Source organism: Mytilus californianus, unplaced genomic scaffold (genome assembly GCF_021869535.1).
Source record: "Mytilus californianus isolate M0D057914Y unplaced genomic scaffold, xbMytCali1.0.p SCAF_4, whole genome shotgun sequence".
Classification (NCBI taxonomy): domain Eukaryota; kingdom Metazoa; phylum Mollusca; class Bivalvia; order Mytilida; family Mytilidae; genus Mytilus; species Mytilus californianus.
In genome coordinates, this window is record NW_026262690.1 from 71174012 (window position 1) to 71195782 (window position 21771).

Here is a 21771-nt window from a genome sequence, read left to right on the forward strand (position 1 = left end):
AATGTAAAGTTTGATATATGCACACGTAACTATATGAAGTTTCTCCTTCAAGATCATTCTACGTGTATATATATAGCGCGTCGGATACAGTGCAGGCGATTTGGTGTCTCGATATCTCAGTAGCATGAGTTCGAATCCCGGCGAGGGAAGAACAAAAATTTGCGAAAGCAAATTTACAGATCTAACATTGTTGGGCTGATGTTTAGACGAGTTGTATATATATATATATATATATAAATATGGCTCGAAACTGCAAATTTGACAGACTTGTTACAAATTTTGAGTATTTGATAAAGAAAAGTATTAAAATGACACACTTTAACAAAATTGTATGGGAAGTAGAGCTATATATTGTCCTTTGAACACACAGTATATAAAATAAGAAGATGTTGTATGAATGCCAATGAGACAACTTTCCACCAGAGACCAAATGACATAGGCCTTCAACAATGAGCGAAAACCATACAGCATAGTAAACTGTAAAAGGCCTCGAAATGACAAATGTAAAACAATTCAAAGGAGAAAAATAACGGTCTGATTTATGTACAAAACAATAGACGAAAAACAAATATGATAGACAGCAACAAACGACAGCCATTAAATTTATTTTGGTAAGAGACGCCCTTTGATGTAAAATTTCACAAAAACAAGTAAAAATAGTAAAATTGTGTTCAACAGTTATGTGCAGTGCTGAAAAAGATTTTCATATAATTCAAATGGGTAAAATTGTTGACCATGGTTGTGCAAAAATTATATGGACTTTAATATTCCGATACTAGTAGGTTTTAAAAACTTTCAGACTTTGACCTTGTGAGTGAAACAAATTCAGGGTAAATTGGCCCCAAAATTTTGTTTATACAACTATTATAAACTTGTTAAATGAAAATACTGTAGTAAAAATTCAGAAAAAAATATTTCTTCAATCAAAAATATTTAATGAGAATTTTTACAGAAGACAAGAGTGCCTGAAAGAAATAAACTTATCAAAGGAACACCATTTAATGTCACTTAAATTAAAAGATACGAAAAGTACCATGATAATGTAATATTAAAGACATTGAAAAGGATGTAAAAAGAATAATATTTCAGAATATTTGAAGAATATACACTGGGAACATAAAAAAAGGGTGTGGTGTGGTTGCCAATAAGACAACTCTCCACCAGAGACAGGGTGACGTAGAAATTAACAAGCGAAAGAAAGTAGGCAAATATAGTATGCTTATCAAATAAGAGAAATGTCTACGGGTGCAGAGGGTTATCATATGGTTTCCAAAAGAGGGCTAGTCAAGTCAAATATCTTAAAATTTCAAGTTCTAACCCGTCTAAACTTAACGAGTTGTGCAAATTTATTCGAATATTTAATAAATGGCCTTGAATTACCAAGGTAACCACTTTATGTCTTTTCCTTGCATTTGTATCTATATTTTATACATGGTATGTTTACCAAATAAAAATTTGACCAGTTATTTATTATACAGAATTTATCGAATTTCATTTAGGATATCTGAACAACTCTTCTTATTTTATAAAATCAGGTGTAGATTTTTTTATCCTGTAGCAAAAGTTTACAGAATTTCATATGTACCCTTTCATTGGCCGAATTATTAGTAAAATCACAGACTTATCAACCAAAAAAAGTAAAAATAATTCAAGTTGACATTCTACAGAAAGATCATGCAATCTTCCTTTTCTAATAGCGCCATACAGACAGATACATAACACATATTGCTTTATTTGGTTGTGCTTTTTTAGCTCTACAAATCTTCCTGTTCTATTGAATAAGATCCCCAGACATGTAAACTTATTAAAAATGTATAGTGCAATGTAAAGTTTATAATCAATGTTATTTGTTCTGAGAAAATTACAATTTTACTTTTATGTATATTCATTTTTAATTTCAACAATTCAGTATTTAGCCAAAGCGTCCAGTTGTTTCTGTCAGTCCTTTTGCGACTCTTGACAATAAAACTGTATCATCTGCGTACAATATTACAAAAAGTTTAAGATAATCAATAAATTAAGTTTTTAATTCATCTGATAAAGTTTTCAATCCATCTACGTTTTTGTCGTCTAGAAATTCTAAATTATTTTGAGGAATATATTTTCCCCTTGTCGCACTCCAAAATTACATGGGGAGAATTCTGAAAATTCATCACAAGATCGTATACTACTACATGTATACATATTTACAGTAGTATTATACATTCAACCCATTTTATAAGCTATGTATTTGAAGTATGATATTTTACACTTTACAAAGTAAAATAGCATCCCTAGTATGCTACTCTTGATTGATTTCGGAAAGGCATTTGATCCTGCTTCTTTGAAACATTTCAACTTTGGAGAATCCATAATGATTTTTTAAAAATATGTTACAATGACATTTCTTTAGCAGTCACTTTAGAACTATTGTCTGTCAAACTTTTTTCGTGTGAAAAGATGATGTCGACATACGAGTCCTTTTCTTCCTATCTTTTCGTATTATATGCAGAATTTTTAGGCATTCTAGTCAGTATTAGTAATGAGATAAAGGGTATTTCGATAGACGATTCAGAGTTTTGCAGACGACGTTTTATTTATTCTAGATGGATCGAATTCCTTACTCAATGCATCTCTTCGTATTTTAGAATTATATGCCGAGATATCGGGACTGAACTTTACTTCGTAAAACTTTGTAAAACTAGTAACGTTGTGTGGATAGGTAGGTGTAAAAAAAAAAAAAAAAAAACGCGCTCGTGAACTAAATTTCAACTGTTATTCCTTGTAAGGCTTTATGAATTCTGCGAATGAAATAATGTATTGCGTCTGAATATCACAAGTCGGATACGCAATTACAGTTAAAAGATTTAGAGCTCATAAAAACAGCCGTAACCCGATTGAAGGTAAATATTTTAAATGATTGGACGTGTGACATTTTCGATGCGCTTGCGATTGTGTAAATTTGTTTGAATCGGAAGATTTTTTTTATTTCTTTTTGAAAAACACTACATCACATTTTAACAAAATTTTATTCGTGGTAGTTATTCCGTGTTTTCTCATGGCCTTTATGGTTGTCACCAAAGTGTACCTGGAAAAGAAAAATAAACAGGTTTTTATTAACATTGTATATAAAACTTCAACAAAATATATGTTGAAACGACGAATCTGTTCAAATAGTTCTTTTTGGAATCAGTGATAAAATTATCGGTATATGTACTCGGACAAAAGTTTTTTTTCCAAATATTTCTTTGAAAATAATAATTATAAAAATCAGTTTCTCATTTAGAAATTGTAAACAAATGGCAACTGACAGATACAGGTACAGGTACATTTTTGTTTTATTTCATTCGACTTTGATTGTTAAAAATGTTTTTAAATAATAAAATATAAATTTTCGTGTTATTGATTTGTGACAATATGAGGACTGTTATATCCAAATGCATAATTTCCGTCTTCAGTCTCATCAAACAACAAAACAACTAGAATTTAGTGTGAGGCATCGAAGGCATTGGAAAAGAATCGATTAGTCAGACTAAAGTAGATTCTTGTAAAAACCGCTTATCCGAAGAATTCGTGTTCGGAGAGAGAGAGAAAAACGTGGACAATAGAGACAATAAAGTTCTGAGAACAACAGTGTTGGGGTTGCTTTTCACATGACTGCAAGTTGGATGATCAAATTCTTGACGGCACCCTGGATTGTGAAAAGTACCAATATAGTTGTATCGCCATATTTTAGTGGTCATGCTTTGGCCGAAAGACCTATCTTTCAGTATGACATCGCTTGGCCTCATCCTGTTCGGATTGTGAGACAATTTTTGTAATCTGGGTCAATTGAAAATATATCATGGCAAGCCATGAATCCCATTGAACACGTGTTGGTCTTAGTCGTGCAGAATATTCATCGGTGAGAACCCAGATTTAGAACATATCCGTCGTCATCTGTGAAACAGATATTCCATAACGGTCAACCAACTCGTGATGGCGTCCATAAAATGTTCGAAAAGATGATTTCAATTTTACCACTTGGAACTCTTGGTTTAATAGCTTCCTTATTAGCAGCAACCCTCTATCGAGGAAATTATGATAGAAAATGCAAGCTCTGGAATATTGTATCAACTGGGGGTTATATACTCCATATGCAGGCGCTACTTGAATGTTGCTACATAGAATGAAAAGTCCACAATTGGGAAGCTGAAATCATCTCTTTTGTCGTAAAGTTTTGTTCTCAACCAACCCTCATTATCAATTTCTAGATGTAAGTCAAGATATAATGCAAACTTAACTGTATCTGTTGTATCCTTTATTTCAAATTCGATGGAATAGATGCGTTCAACATAGTCACAAAACTTTGAATTATTTAATGTGTGGACATCATCATCTATACAGCGGAAAGTAAAGTTAAAGAATAATGCTAGTTTCTTTTCATTTTTCCTAAGAAGCTTCTGTATGCAGTCAGCCTAAAATGAAGAAAGGATTTACTCGGAAAAAGAGTACAGCTGGTTCCCATGGGAATGCCGATTGTTTGTTGAAAAACACGTCCTTCAAACGTAAAAAAAAATGTTGCCAATCAAGAAATCAAGCATCTCGATAATGTCAGTTTCAGAGATTTTTTTGTTTGAATCAGAGAGATTTTTTACAAAGTACGATTTATCCCTCCTTACGACAAGATACTTGTATCTACGTTGGCCATTCTGTTTTATGAAACACAAAGCAGTACCAACTTTTTGAATTTGTCTTTTAGTTTGGAAAGGGGAATACTTGTGTAAAGGGTAGAAATGTGAAATGTTTTAATACTATTGCAAGAGGAAATATTCTTAGATTGTATGTACTATATCAGATCTTTGGATTTTTTTGGTATCCACATCTGGTTCACATCGCCTCTATATTAGGTAGTTTCACATAACTTTAAAGCTTGATATATAAAAAAAAAAAAAAAATTATCAAAATTTTTAATAACGCATTTTTTAATAACGCATTTTTTAAAATAAACAATTTTTTAAATGCGGTGACCCTGCAAATAGGGTGGACATCCTGAAGAAGAAGAAGATTGTCGATAAAATTAATGTTAGGGGGCGACCATTTGATATTCTGGGGGGAGGGGGCACGAGCATTATGAAAATAAATTACTCGGCCTTGATAATAACAAAAATGAATGGTTTGTTCTGTGGTAGTTTGAAAATAAATAACCTGACCTACAATGTATTGAAAACAAATAACTCGGCAGGTCTTTTAAAACATCTTTTGATAAATCTGGTTGTCACTATTTGTGTTGCAGTCGGTTAAAAGCTCATTAGAGCTTATGTTATGTCCTTATTTGTATACTATGCCGACTCTAAATAAAGTTTATTTATTATATTACAAAAAAAAAGCCACTGTAATTGTACAGTACGAATATTAATGTTCGCTTTGGAGATAAAGTGAAGGTCAAAGTGATTTGTGTTCCTTAGAAGCTAAATGTGTCCCTCTTATTGCAGATTTATTCCTTTTTGTCATGAATCCAAACCTAACGGCAAAGCTTCATAAATACAAACAAATCAGCACTTGATAGAATTTTTTTAATATTAGAATTACTCATGGTAATATACATCTCCAAATTTGCGATAAACGGGACGAATTTTACTTTCCTATTGTTAATTTTCCAGTGATTCACAGGCTCACCCAACACCCGTTTTCATGTTTGTTCCTAAACAAAAATAGACCTCAAACATGATGCACTGGTATACATACTTACACAAAACATGTGGTATAAGTTTCATTTTGGTATAAATTTAAGAAAAGTTGCGAAAAGTAATTATGTTATGAACGGACTAACTAACGAATGAACACACGACGGACACTATGAATACTACTACATACTACGCTCACTGTTGCTACCAAAGGTACAAATCAATACAATGGGTCCATATCTACAGTGCAATAGTCAGACAGCCCATTACTCCGACGGTCCACAAAGCCGACAGCATTTTGTCTGACAACCATATATCCAACGATATAAGGAATGTACAGATTTCTTAGTGTTGGTTATTTATTTGTTTTATGAGTGAGCGAGATCACTCGTTAAGAGTCTAAAGTTTCTCCGGGAGGGCGACGTTTGTTCAGCCATGCAGGTATGACAATGAGTGGTATAAACAAAAAAATGTAACAACTCAATCTTTGCGAATTACCGCAAAATGTTTGCGAAATAACGCAAAATATTTGCGAAATAATGCAAACTGGTAAAACATGCAGAATAAAAAGAACAGTAAGGTTGCACCTGGGTTCAAAAATAAAAGTCAACACAATAGAACAAAATTGTGTGATCCTGAATTAGTAATCGCATTATGCTTGAAATTTGTAAAACTCGTTTGGTTATTCTAATTCGTATCTGGTTAGGTAAGTGCTGGTTACGGACACTTCTTTTAAAATCAATCTCTGGGAATTTGTCTTAAAAAGTTACGAACAATCATAATTCCAATACAACAAATTAACAAATTTAATTGTTGCTGCCCTACATACCAATGGCATACCGGACATTAAGTAAGTAAGTAATTAACAAAATAACAACCAAATAAAAAAATCACAAAAAAAAAAGTTATATCTCTTATATTCTGCAAAATTATACCCTAATTTTTGATTAGAAAACAATAGGATTATTGTAAGAACAACACAAATAGAAAACTATATACATATCAAAACTTTCAAGACTACATAAAGCTTATGTTTTATAATTATATACAGATATGGATACCTTTTCATGGTTGTGTTGTTTACATTTTTAACGACATAATAACGCTGGATTGTAAATAAATATATGTAATTAAAGGCAATTCCAATGTCATCATACATGAAATGTTGAAATGGATGGGTCCATGTATTTCATTTCAAATCTGAAGTAAAACCATAAACATATTAAACAAACGAATTAACTTTATTTTCAGGATCATAAATGATCAACACTTAATAAATTGAAAAATGCACAACAAAACACCACTTTTACAATTCTGCATGATAAATTGCTATATTAGTTCTTGTTTTCGAAAAAAAGTTGGTACCGATTTAATTGTCATTAGATAATTTGTAAATAAGTACATGGGCACAGAACATTACATTTACAATCTAGAGATTTTAACAAGATAAGAATAAGTAAATTTTGAAGAGGCAACCACATAACGTCTGAAAATGACTACTGGTGTTCAAAAACCATTCACGGAAAAAAAATTGCTAATATTTTATCAGGGATAACCCATGAAAGCTCCAGAGCTTGTTTCCAATGGGGTCCCTTCATGTAAACGGCTTATAGTTTCGACATACAAAAAATGATAACACACAAATTAATATGACATAAAAACTTCATATAAAAGTAATTTAAATAAAAAATAAGTTTAATAATATAAAAAGAAGTCTGATGAAGCCGCACTATAACTTTTGGTCAAGTACTCTTTGACGCTAATTTTGAAATCCTTTATTATGGCACCCTCAACGGAGTTGGGGTGACATACTGTTATTCTACGTTTCTTTTTTTTCTTATTTTTCTTCCACACATTTTGTCCGCGCGAGTTCTCAGAACTGAACGGACCAATGTTTATGGAACTCAACTACAATGAGGAACCCCATGTGAAGTTTTGCACCTTGCTATGGAATGGTAAAACATGGCCGCCGTTTCCATGGAAACAGCAAAAATGCGAAAAAAATTAAAGTGTTCCAAAATGAAAGAAACTCCACAGGAATGGTAACTGGCATGTGCTGATTTGCAGTTTGACTTCGTAATTTTCAAAATGGCTGCCGTTACCATGGAAACAGCTACAATATCAAAAATTCTAACTCTTTCGTTATAAGACCCAACTGGATGAAACTTTATGAAAATGTTACCCAGTATGCTAAGATATCAAGACAATATTTGGATAGTCAAAAATGACCGCCGTTGTCATGGAAACTGGGGCAAGTTATACATTGACCCTATGGGAAAATGCATAAAATCAGCATTTTCTTAAAGAGTATTTCACCAAAATCAATGAAACTGAATTGATATATAACATGACATGTGACAATGAGATGACTCTTCTAGAATTTTGGAATTATCCACAGTAACTATGGAAACAGCAAAAATGTCCAAAATTTCCAAAAAAATCACTGCAAAATGGATAAAAGTTTACAGAAATGGTAACTGGTATCGGCAGAGTTGCATTTTGAAGTTGGAATTTTCAAAATGGCCGCCGTAACCATGGAAACAGCAAAAATGTCCAAAATTTCAAAATGCTCCAAACTTAATGAAACTTTACAAAAAGGATAATTTGCATGTGTAGATGCACTCTTTGACTTTGGAATTTTCTAAATGGATGCCGCTCGCCTGGCAATCGGGGGAAGGGTGCCATCCACTATGCTTGCAATGGCAAATCTAGTTTTCTTTATTTTTTTAACATTATTTGGCAACATATTCCAATCGTGTATGCCATTAAAATAACATGTATCTTTTTTGTTGACTCTTTTACTGGAGGAACCCAGTAGTTATATTCACTATTTCGTGTGAAATGATGACGAAAATGTCTCACCTTTGTAAAATTTGTATACATATAATAAGGACAATGGTGGTAATAAATATAATGAACATGGTTTAATCTCAATTGTTTAACACGATTTTCAATATTAACATAACCAATACTATTCAATACATTATGGTCAACTTTTGATCTATATCCAGTATTTTTTATAAATCTAACACATTTGTTTTGTAATACTTGTAAACTATCGTTATATTTTTTGCTGGGTGTCAGCATACCATGCAGAACAGGCACAGTCAAAATGACATTGAATTAAAGCTGTAACTAAAGTCTTTCTAGATTGTTCTGATAAACATTTGGCCTGTCTGTATAGGAACTTCAATCTTGAATTTATCTTTTGAATAATATTATTTAAATTTTTTTCTCCAGAAAGAGAAATGTCAATATTTAGGCCTAAATATTTCGCACAATTTTGCGATGAAATTGTGTGATTATTACAAGTAACGTCAAAGTTACGAATTTAAGACAATTTACGTTTTGACCCAAACAGAATAGTTTCTGTTTTTCCCAAATGAAGTGATAATTTATTGTCGGTCAGCCATTTGCTGAATCTAAATATTTTGCATGAAGTTAAAGGATTTAATTTCAAATATTAAAGACAGAAAACTGGCTTCCATATATATGTAAGTTAACTGTAGATGTAACATAACAAAGACCAATTGTAAATATCCCCGTTATTGTGTTTCGCCCGAAAGTTAGCGAAATAGCGCAAAATGTTTGCGAAATATCGCAGGATGTTTGCGAAAATGTTTTGCGAAAGGAGGCTAAGATAAAAATAAAATTATGTTGTGCTAATATGCTGCAGTAAACTCTTCCGAGAGTTACAGGACTTCTTGTTACTTTTGTTGTGGTAAAAAGTAAATGAATGTTGTAAAGACTAACTGTTTGATTTAAATTATATATATATTGTATTTGAAAAATGAAAACGATGTTCAATTTGGAAAAAACGGACCTGAAATTGTTACTGTATTCAGATTTATCTAGAACTATTTCAGCAAATCAGCGTATTGATAAAGCAAAAGGTGTCTGTGCAAAGACAAAATTAGATAAGGACAGTAAAAAAATGAAAACAACACTTAAAATTTTAAAATTACATCTTCTGGATTTACCTTCATCAGGAACGCACAAACCGAATATTTGAAAACCAAGGATGTATAAGAACAGAAACAGTTGAAGGGATATATGACCAAAAGAGACCTCAAAATAATAGCCAATTCCATCTAAGTCAACTTTGCCTGAATTTCTCTATCATAAACTGACGATTTTTTTTAAAGGTTTGTTATAAAATCATGTCAGTACAGAAGTACAACCTACTGATCTGACGATACCCTCGGGGACTAAAAGTCTACCAGCAGCGGTATCAACACAGTGCTATAAAAAATTGGAAACAACAAAAGTTCTACATACTGAAAGTACTTAGAAGACATCAACATGGTCCACTAAAAAAAATCGTCTTGTCCACCAAAGAAGTCTTGTCCACCAAAGAAGTCGTCTTGTCCACCAAAGTCATCTTGATCATCTGGAATTATAAGGTTTACTCGTTCAAAAGTTGTACCAGAACCTCCATCAAACCCAGCGCCTCCTCCTCCATCTCCCCCCAAAAAACTGTCGAGTAAGGATAATCCTATTCCTGCGCGTGCTAGGTTCCCCAAGTTCCCTAAGTTTCCAAGTTGTCCAGCTGTTGTTGCTAAGAGCAAACACAGAACACAGGAAAATAAAAGTGTACGCATCTTGTACTGTATTGAGCTAATGTGTTGAAAGCTTATTTTTCTTTTTATCCGGTATATATACAATAAAAGGTCAATGTCAGAAAAACTATTAACTTTTTTGCATGAAGCTCAGAAACTTGGGAAGGCGAGGTTTACCGAACCCCTCAACAGTTCCATGCCGAATACAAAAACGTTGATATTTTTCTGAAATTGACAAAGTATTGTTTTTATACTGCAGCTAAAATTGAAACAAATGTATCTATAATAATGTTAACAAAAAAATAAAACTTATTTTCCATCCCTAAACGAACCGCAAATGGTGAAGAAAAGTGACATGAATTCGACATTGCACGAATTAACCATTGTTACTTAATTTGGTAGATAAAAGACACCAGGAAGTGATCTAGCTGCAGTACTATGTAATAATAAAGACATCGATCACTTCCTTCTGCATGTGTAACCTTGATTGATATACCTTAACTATGATTTAGCACCTCGTCCATTCAAAGTCCTTGACTTTGCCTTCTAAGTTTCATAATAAATACTTTTCCCACGTACTTAGTAACCATGCACGAATGACCACTAGGTTTTATTGTTTCGTAACTTAGATAACTTAGTGTTATAGTACTCTCAGATCGTAACAAAGATATTTAGAACAAAAAGTGCCACTGGCTATTTTAGAATTAAATATTGTGTTCAAAATAAAAAATAATGTTTGTAATCAGTTTTCACTGGGACTATTATACTAGCAATATATTGTGTCCCAGAGGTTTTCACCACAGGGACTCGGTTAGCAAATCAAAACAAATTTTAATCAATGTTTTAAAAAACATTTTTTTCTTATTTCCTGTATATACGGATAAGGATAGTAAACTGCACATTGCTAGAAAACAAAGAAATGTTGATTCCAACGTTAAATATGTTAATAAAGTAGTACAAATAGGCATTCACCTCAAAAGCTAACCAAACCTTTAAACAGACTTATTCGGAAGGGATATAGTTACGATACTGTTGTCAGATCGTTAAGGATTGCATATTTTGGTATTAATATTGATTCACTCATAGGGTCTTTACATTGGAAATAAACACATTTATTGTAAAGCCAGTTGTTGGCATGATACGGGTTCTGTTCTTCTCATATATTTTATGATGGTATGATACTAAACCCCTAACGGGAGGGATTGTATCTGATTTTCATATGATGAAGACATAATCTTTCAATCAGTTTAATTGAGGTCTGGAGCTGGCATGTCAGTTACTGCTAGTAGTTCTTTGTTAATTTATGTATCATTGTCATTTTGCTTAGTTTCTTTTGTTACCTATTCTGACATCGGACTCGGACTTCTTTTAAACTGAGTTTTACTGTGCGTATTGCTATGAGTTTCTTTATTCTACATTGGCTAGAGATATAGGGGGAGGGTTGAGATCTCACAAAACATGTTTAACCCCGCCGCATTTTTGCGCCTGTCCCAAGTCAGGAGCCTTTTGCCTTTGTTAGTCTTGTATGTTTTTTAAGTTTAGTTCCTTTATATGTTTTGGAGTTTAGTGTGACGACCATTTTCACTGAACCAGTACACAATTTTATTTAGGGGCCAGCTGAGGACCACCTCCGGGTGCGGGATTTTCTCGCTGCGTTGAAGACCCATTGGTGGCCTTCGGCTGTTATCGGCTCTTTGGCCGTCGGGTTGTTGTCTCTTTGACATATTCCCCATTTCCATTCTCAATTTTATTTAGGAAATAAGTAAAAATATTGAAAAAAAACATTGATTTTTTTTTTTAATTTGCTAACCGAGTACCTGTTGTTTACATGTTTCTATATATCCTGCGTTTAAATTGTTTTTAAAAGATAAGTTACTATCATTTTAATATCACGATCATTCTTAATATTGTGGTCATTCATCATTTACTTCAAGTTGTACACAAAAACAGGCTGAAAACAAAACAAAACAAAACAAACAAAAAACATCGAAACTGAGAAATCTGGTTACTAATTACTTTCGTAAGAATACACGTTCCTTATATTATTGGATAGATTGTTTGTCGTACAGTAAAGGGCTGTCAGACTACTGGAAGAGAAGGACCAATTTTTATGACAGCATTGCTTTTTATTACGATTAAGGTGACACTTCAGTTTACTCAACTTTCTTTTATTTTGCCGAAAAAAATCGTAATGTTGAAAGTGTATATCATACTTCAAGATTGTTAAATTATATTTATTAATATCATGCTCCTAGATTTGTTTTAAATTGTATGAAATGTATTAATGAATTACTATATTATACTATGTGATGTTTACTATATTGTACTCTGTGATGTTTAATATATTAAATGTAATATTGTAACCTATAAGCTGTATTGCTTTCGGAATAAAGAATACATGTATATATATATATCTATCTTTAACTGGTCTATTCATTATCATGCCATGATTAAGGCAGAAAGGAATTAAAATAAAATTGAAAAAGTAAAGTTTGCAAAGATTAAAAAAAGTTCATATGGCACAAATATGTTTCCGTACTTTTTACCTATTTGACAAAGTAAGGAGGTACTTTAAAGTTTGTTCTATTGTTGTGCTGTTACACCACAGTCCGAGGTAAGGGGGGGGGGGGGGGGGGAATTGAGTGCTCGCCAATTTGTTTAACCCCGCCACATTCTGTATGTGCCTGTCCCTAGTCATAAGCCTGAGTCAGTAGCTATCGTTGTTTGCTGTCTATCAAATTTGTTTTTCGTTTATTGTTTTGTACATAAAAAAGCTCTTGGTTTTCTCTTTCATATCTTACAAGTACGGTGTGGGATTTTCTCATTGTTTAAGGCCGTACGGTGACCTATAGTTGCTTACATCTGCATCATTTGGTCTCTGGTGGATAGTTGTCTCATAGGTAACCATACCACGTCATCTTTTTTTATATACAAAAGTACCGATGTACGAGTACTCGCAGTCACTGAAAGCTAGTTCCAAGCCATGATTAACGACTTCAAAATAAATCATGTTGTATCCAACGGATTTAGTATTATAACGTCATAAACAGTTTGAGAAAAGCATGACCCTGTGCAATGCCAAACTAAAAGTACTAGTACATAATATCGACAGGATATAGGTTATTCTTTTAAGGCTTTTTGTCATAAAGGTCTTCACGTGTTTACGTGATTATACGTCATTGGCTTAAATGTTTTGGGCAAATTAAGAAAAGCACTTTAGAACAAATTTATAAAGTGTTATTTTTATTTTCATAGTTTTTAATAAGACTTTAATGTTCCGTTTTTTTATGTATTTGGTGATCTGAACATCAGATGCGGATCCAAGATTTTGAAAGGGGAAAGGGGGGCAAACCAGGCAACGTTAGGAGTAGAACATGTAAAAAAAGCTACATCTTTGAAATCGCTGTGCAGATTAGTTACTCGGTTAACTTGAATCATTAATATGATAAAATTTTACAACAGTATTGTATACCATTGACGAAAAATGGCGTAATCAATGTTTTTAACTGTGAGTGAAAGAAGATTGTCAGAAGCGTTGAGATAAGGAAGAGAACAAATTTCCAATTTTACTACTCAGCTCATATAAAAACGTTCTGCCTTCACTATCATAAGATATAACAAATGTTGGTGATTTTTAATAGAATCAGAAAATTTATACATGTCCTATAAAAGCTATATTGGAACTTTTTGGTGGCTCTTTTTTAATTTAATTTGTCTTACACTGTCCAACGATAAGACACTCAAAACTTCCAATAATTTGTTTGTTTTGCTTTGTCATAGTAAAATAATGGAAATCCTGTTTAGTCTTTCCTATTGAAGTAAATATCTCCAGAATGCAAAGCTGAAGTAAAATAGTTATATTTCAGAGTGCTTTTACAAATTTGTACATAAATTTTTAATCAAAATATAAATAAACTTATTTGTGAAAAATATGTCAATTAAACAGAAATACAACGACACAAGTACCAAAAATATCCCGAGGTCGACATTCTGTCTTCAACAATAGATGGGTGAGATGGTTACAAGAATGCAATTATTTTACCAAAGATGGTACTCGGAATATAATCTTGTGCGAATCCTGATTGGATGGCACAGGGTTGGAATTATTCAATAGAAATCTTACAGTATCCGTTTAGATTTAGAAAATCGATCGGAAAAATTTAATTCATATTTTATAAAATGTAGAAATTATATTCAACGTATTAACAGAGCAGCCATTACAAATTTGCATTTCCCATTAAGTGAAAAAATATACGATTGTAACTGCATTTTAGGTCAACTTTTACCGCATGACCATTAGATTTTTAGGCTGTAATACAACTCGGACATTTCTAGGGACGGCAACCCATTTGTTCTAGTTTGTTTATTCTTCAAGAAATAAACTATGGAACACTGCTATTACCCTGTAGAAACTTGATAATTAAATGATTAATTAATCTTGATTAAAGTCATATGAAACGAGTTTTTAAAATTTTGATATTAAGGAAATTATTGAACAAATGCATGTATATATACTAAACTACGTCCTTCATGCACGATTTTTTTTACATTTATTACGAATCCATAACGTATAATCGACAAAAAAATATTTCATTCAGTGAAAACTTTGCGTGCTAATTAAGTTTCTTGTTTTATTGCCGAAGTTTAACGTGACCTTAATAAACAATCAAGACTGAATCATGGAGCACGTGAAAAATACGTGAGGTAATAGACATGCAATAGAGCAATGTTTAATTTTTAACCGGATTTCCAATGGAAAATATCGGTTATCAATTTGATGATGTACGGCGGCCGGGCGGCTCCCAAACAGTGTCCGTGCAATAACTTGAAAACGCTTTGAGGAAACCTTTTCAAATTTAGATATATTGTTTCATGTGACTAAATGAAGGTCAAATTCGATTTTCACGATTTCAGAGAGAGTTGTAAATGCGATAACTTTAAAAGGCTTAGATGAAAATCTTGTGATACTTTGCAGAAACAAGACAGCAACCGTTTGAAAGTGGGTTTCTGGAAAGTTATTGGAGAGACCACAGGATTCTATGGTTTCATATCAAATAAGGTTATAATCTCATAAAACATACTTCTTTCATTATTGACTTTATGATTTTTACTTACCCACCCCTGCTAAATAAATGTGTGTACCTATATTACACTCTTAATTCAAATACTATGTCATTGATGATAAATATGAGGTCAAGATTGATTTTGGCCTTTCCATTTCTGAACCATACAAAAATTCATTTATTTTTTTCACTTGATCCTGTTTGGGGGTCCAGATTTGCAAATATCATGTTCATGCAAAAAAATCCGGTTTGCTGTCAATCTGACAGCCTCTTGTTTTTTTTTTATATTTTTGAAGTTCGCTACTGTTTCAAAATAACAAGCTTTTTAAAAGACTGTTATAAATTGATATTATATAAATAACGGAACTAAAAAAGCAGAAAAAATGAAGGGTCCGTATGCTTGTTTTTGAGATATAAGCCGTTGAAAACTTGGCGGGAAATGATTCTCTCTAGATTTTTCATACTATTAACATTGGCACTGTTTTTCTATCAAAATCTATGAAAAAATAAGAAGGATTTTACAAGATTTTCAAATAAGGCTTTTTAAACTATATGTTATAAAATTATGAAAAGAAAATTATTCCATAGCACTTCCGCTGTGCGGTTGCTAACGTACTAACGAGAGGTCTCGTGGTTAAGGTGACTGCACAAGGAAAATCTATCTGTGAGTTTAGAGTACGGAAAAACAATAATTCAGTCGGAAGACTTTTATATAAGATAAAGATTTGTTTTATTTAAAGAAAGTCCATGCACACCTGTTTTAAAGTGAAACTTATCCTTACAAGTATATAAAACATTTTCGACGTTTTTTTTAATTTTAAGTATGACAAAAATGATTGAACGAAATTAAAGTCGACCCTTGAAAGATGACTTCGTAAAGTATTTTGATGTAAAGATGTGTAGACATGATTGGTAAGATGTGGTATGGACATGTCTCACTCTATCACAGAAGACCAATAAAGATAGATTATTTCTGTCTTTTTTGTTAGTATTTTAAACGATTAATGTCAACATACGGGAAAGATGAAATAAAATCATCAGTCAATGATATTACAAATAAAAATATCGTAAACTACTAGCCTGTGTTATTTAGGAAACCATCCATGAAAATACATATACATATTATCTGTCAAGTAATCGAAGCAAACCATTGTTTTATTTTGCGTCTTAAATTTTGAAATGAAAAGTCCGTCAATGGTATGTTATTTACTGGCAAAAAAATCCATAATAAAATGTTGTTATTTTAGTATAAATACAAAGTTATGTTATAAATGCCGGGAAAATGTACAGACATGTGACGTAAAGATAGTGCGCTTTCCTCAGCATTGTAGAACAATTTTAGAACTAACAAATTGGATAGGGAATCGGTAATTTCATTGAAAAGTGCATGTATTTTTTTATTATTATCTTGGTTCAATATGCGCATGTTTGCAATACTCGTACATTTCTGAATAAAAGCAACATGCGTTATTACTAAGCAACTTTTACGTCAACATTATAAGTATATATATATGATAAATCTATAACGTCTAGATAAAAGTCAAGTGAACGATCTTTCTTTTAAGAGGTGGTCGGTTCCATATGAACAACGATACTGTACACAATAAATAGATATACTATATATTCGTTTTTTACCTTTGGAAAGAAATACACCTGAAATATTTGTTGGTTTTTGTCGATGTGAATGAGTGCTTAAGCCTTTGTTTTTATTATTTTATATGAATTAAATAGTTGTGTATGTTTTTTTTCTCCAATGGACGTTGTTGAGTTTGAATATTCACCAAACTAACCAAACTCCGAAACTGGTAACGTCGTTCTTGCTACTGCTGCTTCGGAGATTCCAAACTAACAAAACGCTGCCATACGTATTATCGCTCGTCCCACTGTCTATATCACTCTGCTCAGCTCTAAATAAAATTGCATATCACGGCTTTGTGACGTCAAATACGTTGATCCGGCCTTAATAACTTTGACCCGGACATATCAGCGACGTCATAATGTTTGAACCTACGTTGATAAGTTTGACCCGAACTTATCAAGTTATCTTCCGGTTTGCTAGTGAAACAAAGAAAACACTTCCAAAATACACAAATACAGCCCGATAAATCGATTATCAGGTTGTCTGCGTATTGAGATTGTAAAATATCAGCTGCTCGACACAATATGAAGGCTTTTTGAACTCGTTCGCTGCGCTCACTCATATTGTGACTGGCAGCTGACATTTTACAATACCAATACGCAGTCAACCTGATAATCGGTACTTATAACTGTCCCGAGGCAGACATCACGTCAGTGCATCCAGTTTGATTTTATCCTTAGTAATTTGATTTTGATTGCAGATCTTGTCGAGTCTTCAATAGTCTATTTTCAAATCGGGTCGTTTTAGAGGGATTCTACTTCGTCAAAATTATCTCCCCATTACGCCACCTAATTTTTATAATCGTAAAAAAGGAAGCCATTCTTGAAAACCGATCAATTTATCCACATAGCATGTCCCTATACGCTTCCGTATGAAAGTAACTTTTCTTTAGAAAAACAATTAATTGCAGGATATATAGAAATCGTACTACACTATTAACGTTGGGATCAACATTTCCTTATTTTCTAGCAATGTGCAGTTGACTATCCATTTCGATGAAATTATTGCCCATTTTGGGGATTTTTTCCAAAAAAAACCTTCGCCGGGGGCAGAGATGCAAATTAATGCTTTAAAAAGATCAATCTATTATCTTTCTTTGGAATTTTTTTCGGCGGAATTTATGCTTATGCACAAAAAAGATCCACATGTATTTGCACCTACCACAATCGACTGTTTTGTGAAAAATTGTCTATAATTTAAAGGTTAACAAATATCTCGAAGCTCCATACCATAATTTAAGGAAAAACACATAAATGTATAAAATTCTAAATTATACACAATGAATTTCATTAAACTTTTAAACCCCACAGAAACAGATGTAAACAATTCAAATTTACCAACTAGGCCTTTTTCACCTTCTCTAACAAAGGGTTCCATTTCTATTGTTTAATTTTAACTGGGTTTCCGCCTGTAAATATATGGTATAACGCCGATCTATCACTGAACATCGTCCATTGGTCGTTAGATATTAATAGAAATAAAAGATATGTCAATGAGACTACAACTCAACGACCACAAAAAAAGTAAAAGAAATCTGGTGGTCAATATATGGTCTGTACACTAAGTCAAGCTCTAAATCCTGACCCCGAGTATAAAAAAACTTACAACGACTATCAAAGATCGATGACTTGATTAGATTGTATTGTTCGGTTGCTGTTTCATTGACGTTTTGCTGCTCTTTTATTTAAGTTTTGTTTTCGAATGAAAATTTCACCGTTCTATTCATAAATACTGTCCACGACCACAGGAAGGCTGACAGACACGTTCAACCTCACCACATTCTCTATGTGCAAGTCACATACCTCCTTGGGCCTATAGTAAATTTATGGTTGTTTTTGTGTATTATACTATGGTCAATTCCCCTGTGATCTAGTGTGTGAAACAAATACAAGGAAAACTTGACATAACTCTTTTATTCTTTTGAAGTCTCTGATTACATAAGTATTGTATCTTTTTTTAGTTGTCGCGTTTGATGTACGAGGAGCTTTTTTAGCATGTGATATCCAACTACACTCAGATTTATCAAAATTCCCATTTTGAATTTGTGGGTGAAACTGGCCATACCTTTTAGGCAAAATAAATACATTTGCGGAAAATTATGTATGGTTCTTTAGCAAATAGCGTACAGGGCAGTAAGTTAGTAAGTTCTTTAGCATTGGACTTTTGCAAGTGGAGTAACTTCTTTTAAGAAAATTTACATGTATGAACACTAACCCGTTGTTGATTATTACACCAGTAGTGTTAATCGTATGAATAGTCATGGATTTCTGACGTACCTTATCCGTTATCTTTTTTCGAATCCTAAAAAAAGGTGCATGTTTAGGAAGTTGATAAGATATCATATATGAGTGTAATCCTGTAAATCTACTTGAACATTCATATCGCGTCCAAAAACATAAGACATTTAAACGTTTACCAACATTAAGAAAAACACAATAACACTATTAAAATTATAAAATTCCAACCATTCGCAACCGTCCAGAAACAACAACAATAATCACTTAAACAATATTAAGATTCCCGTAAAAGCTGTCTTTGATAAAACTACTGCCAACAGCATATCTCTTTGGTCTTACCTGGGACATAATATCAGATGCGGATCCAGGATCCTGAAAAAAACTAGACAAAAGTTGGGGTGGTACATGTATAGGTAAAAAGTCTGGATTAACCAAAAATGTAGCTCCATAAAGGGGGCCCGGGCACCCCGCCCCTAAATCCGCCTCTGAATATATATATTAGTATATTATAATTGACCAGGGAACATATTTTAAACTTCCTCTATTGATATCTTGAATATTGTTGATTAATGGCAAACGTATCAATTGAAATCAACGAATTAAACATCGTATAAAATATACCCTAATAATAAGGAGACGTGGTATGATTGCCAATGAGACTATCCACCAAAGTTCAAATGAAGGGGATGCAAGGAATTATATGCAACCGTTCGGCCTTGAACAAGGAGACAAACCCATACCGTATAGTCGGCTGTAAAAGGCCCCCACATGAAAAAATGTGAAACAATTCAACTGAGAAAACTAACGACTTTTTTATAACAAACCAATTTTCAAAAAACAAATGTGACAGACATGAAACCAACGACAACCACTGATCTGCAGGCTCCTGACTTGAGACAATCACATAAAGGATGATGCGGGGTTAACATGTTTGTGAACGGTCAACCCTCTCCCTAACCTGGGTCAGTAGTGGTACAGCACAACATAAGAACAAAGTGTAAAAATCAATAGAAATTGGCTTAATTGCAATATTTGATATTGCCATATCCTCTCTATATTTAAAAACAATGGAAGTCATTAATTATTATGAAAACTTGGTCAAATACCAATAAGAAATTACATGAAAATTTCAAGCAGTGTAATACAATTTGTTCAGCCAACTATAGGCTGTTCCCGGGTATCGATAAACCTGAAGATCATAAACGGATTTTTTCTGAAAATAATTAACAGAGATACTGATTTTATCAACTAACATATATTTATTATATTTAATAATTCTATCATCAAAAACTTGATACCTCCATATTTTGATAACATAGAACCATCTATTATTTCGTAAACATGCAAAAAAAAAAAAAAAACAAGTAGAAGTTAATTTTTAATTCAATCTAATTAAGATATCGATCTTTGATTTCTTTATCCTCATAGGAGCTTCGGCGAGTAAGCGAGTTACGATAGATCTGAATTTTAATCAGATTGATTTTTAACGTCAGTTACAGTTTGATTTTGTAAACTGCCACATTTTGTATGTGCCTGTCTAAAGTCAGGAGGCTGTGATTCAGTGGTTGCCGTTTGTTGCTGTATATCAAAGAAGGAAAGCCACGACTAATCCATCATCAATGTGAACAAGGCACTGGCCGCACAAATGCCGGACAACGACACGGTTATTTCAAACGCATTTAACTGCAGCGTCCGCACTATTGCACGTTTGTGGGAACATTACAGTATTACAAACATCTTCAATGACCGCCCAGCGGGCTCTGCAGTGCAATAATTGGCGAATTCAGCTATTGGAGACCATTTTTTATTGTCGAAAGAAAATGATTACATACCTCGCTAAAACTCTGATGTCCGCGATGTTAAGTTATGCTTATTCCATTCAGGTTTCAGACACACAAAGGGACGACAAGTCTTGACCACGACATATGGTACAAATCCTTAGCATACCCGATAAACTCACTCACATACACACACACTCATACTATGTCGTTCAATGAACTCAATGGATAGTATGCATTCTATTTTGAAGGGGAAACATGAACGTTATTTATAAAAAAATAAAGTGGTGGATTAAACCTGGTTTTATAGCTAGCTAAACCTCTCACTTGTATGACTGTCGCATAAAATTCCATTATATTGACAGCAAGGTGTGAACAAAAAAAAACCAGACATAATAGGTAAAAATGTCAAAAATATAGGTACAGCAGATTGTGTTATAATCTTAATCACTATAAAAGCAAACAAATATGTCAACAAAGAAAACAAGATGGCATATAGACCAAGCACATAAGCAAGAATGAAAGACAGGAATACAAAAAATGACCATAGCACAATAACATAACGGCGGGACCGAGCCACGCCAAAAGTATATTACCAAAGATGGACTAAACAGTAAAGGTTAATAATTTACAAAGACAAATAAAATAACACGATAACACGTAATTAAGGTGATAAACAACGTCAGTGCCTAGAATCTTTACTTCAAGACCATCATGTATTATTTGTGAACTTGATACGGAATATTTATCAACAATGTCTTGGTATCTTCCGATGAACTTCTTTTTAGAAAAAGGACGAGTCGTTCTTTGACATTACCCTGGTTCATCAACTTTCTGCTCAGACACTGGT

At 32.9% G+C, this 21771-nt stretch overlaps 1 long non-coding RNA gene across 1 annotated transcript; it reads right to left on the reverse strand.

Annotated features, from left to right (window-relative positions):
- Positions 1 to 2989: 2989 nt before the first annotated feature.
- Positions 2990 to 10308, reverse strand: LOC127738437 (uncharacterized). Its single transcript, XR_008000042.1, has 2 exons — positions 9924 to 10308; positions 2990 to 3067 (listed from the first exon to the last, which is right to left on the reverse strand). It is a non-coding gene; the product is annotated as an uncharacterized LOC127738437 (long non-coding RNA).
- Positions 10309 to 21771: the final 11463 nt, after the last annotated feature.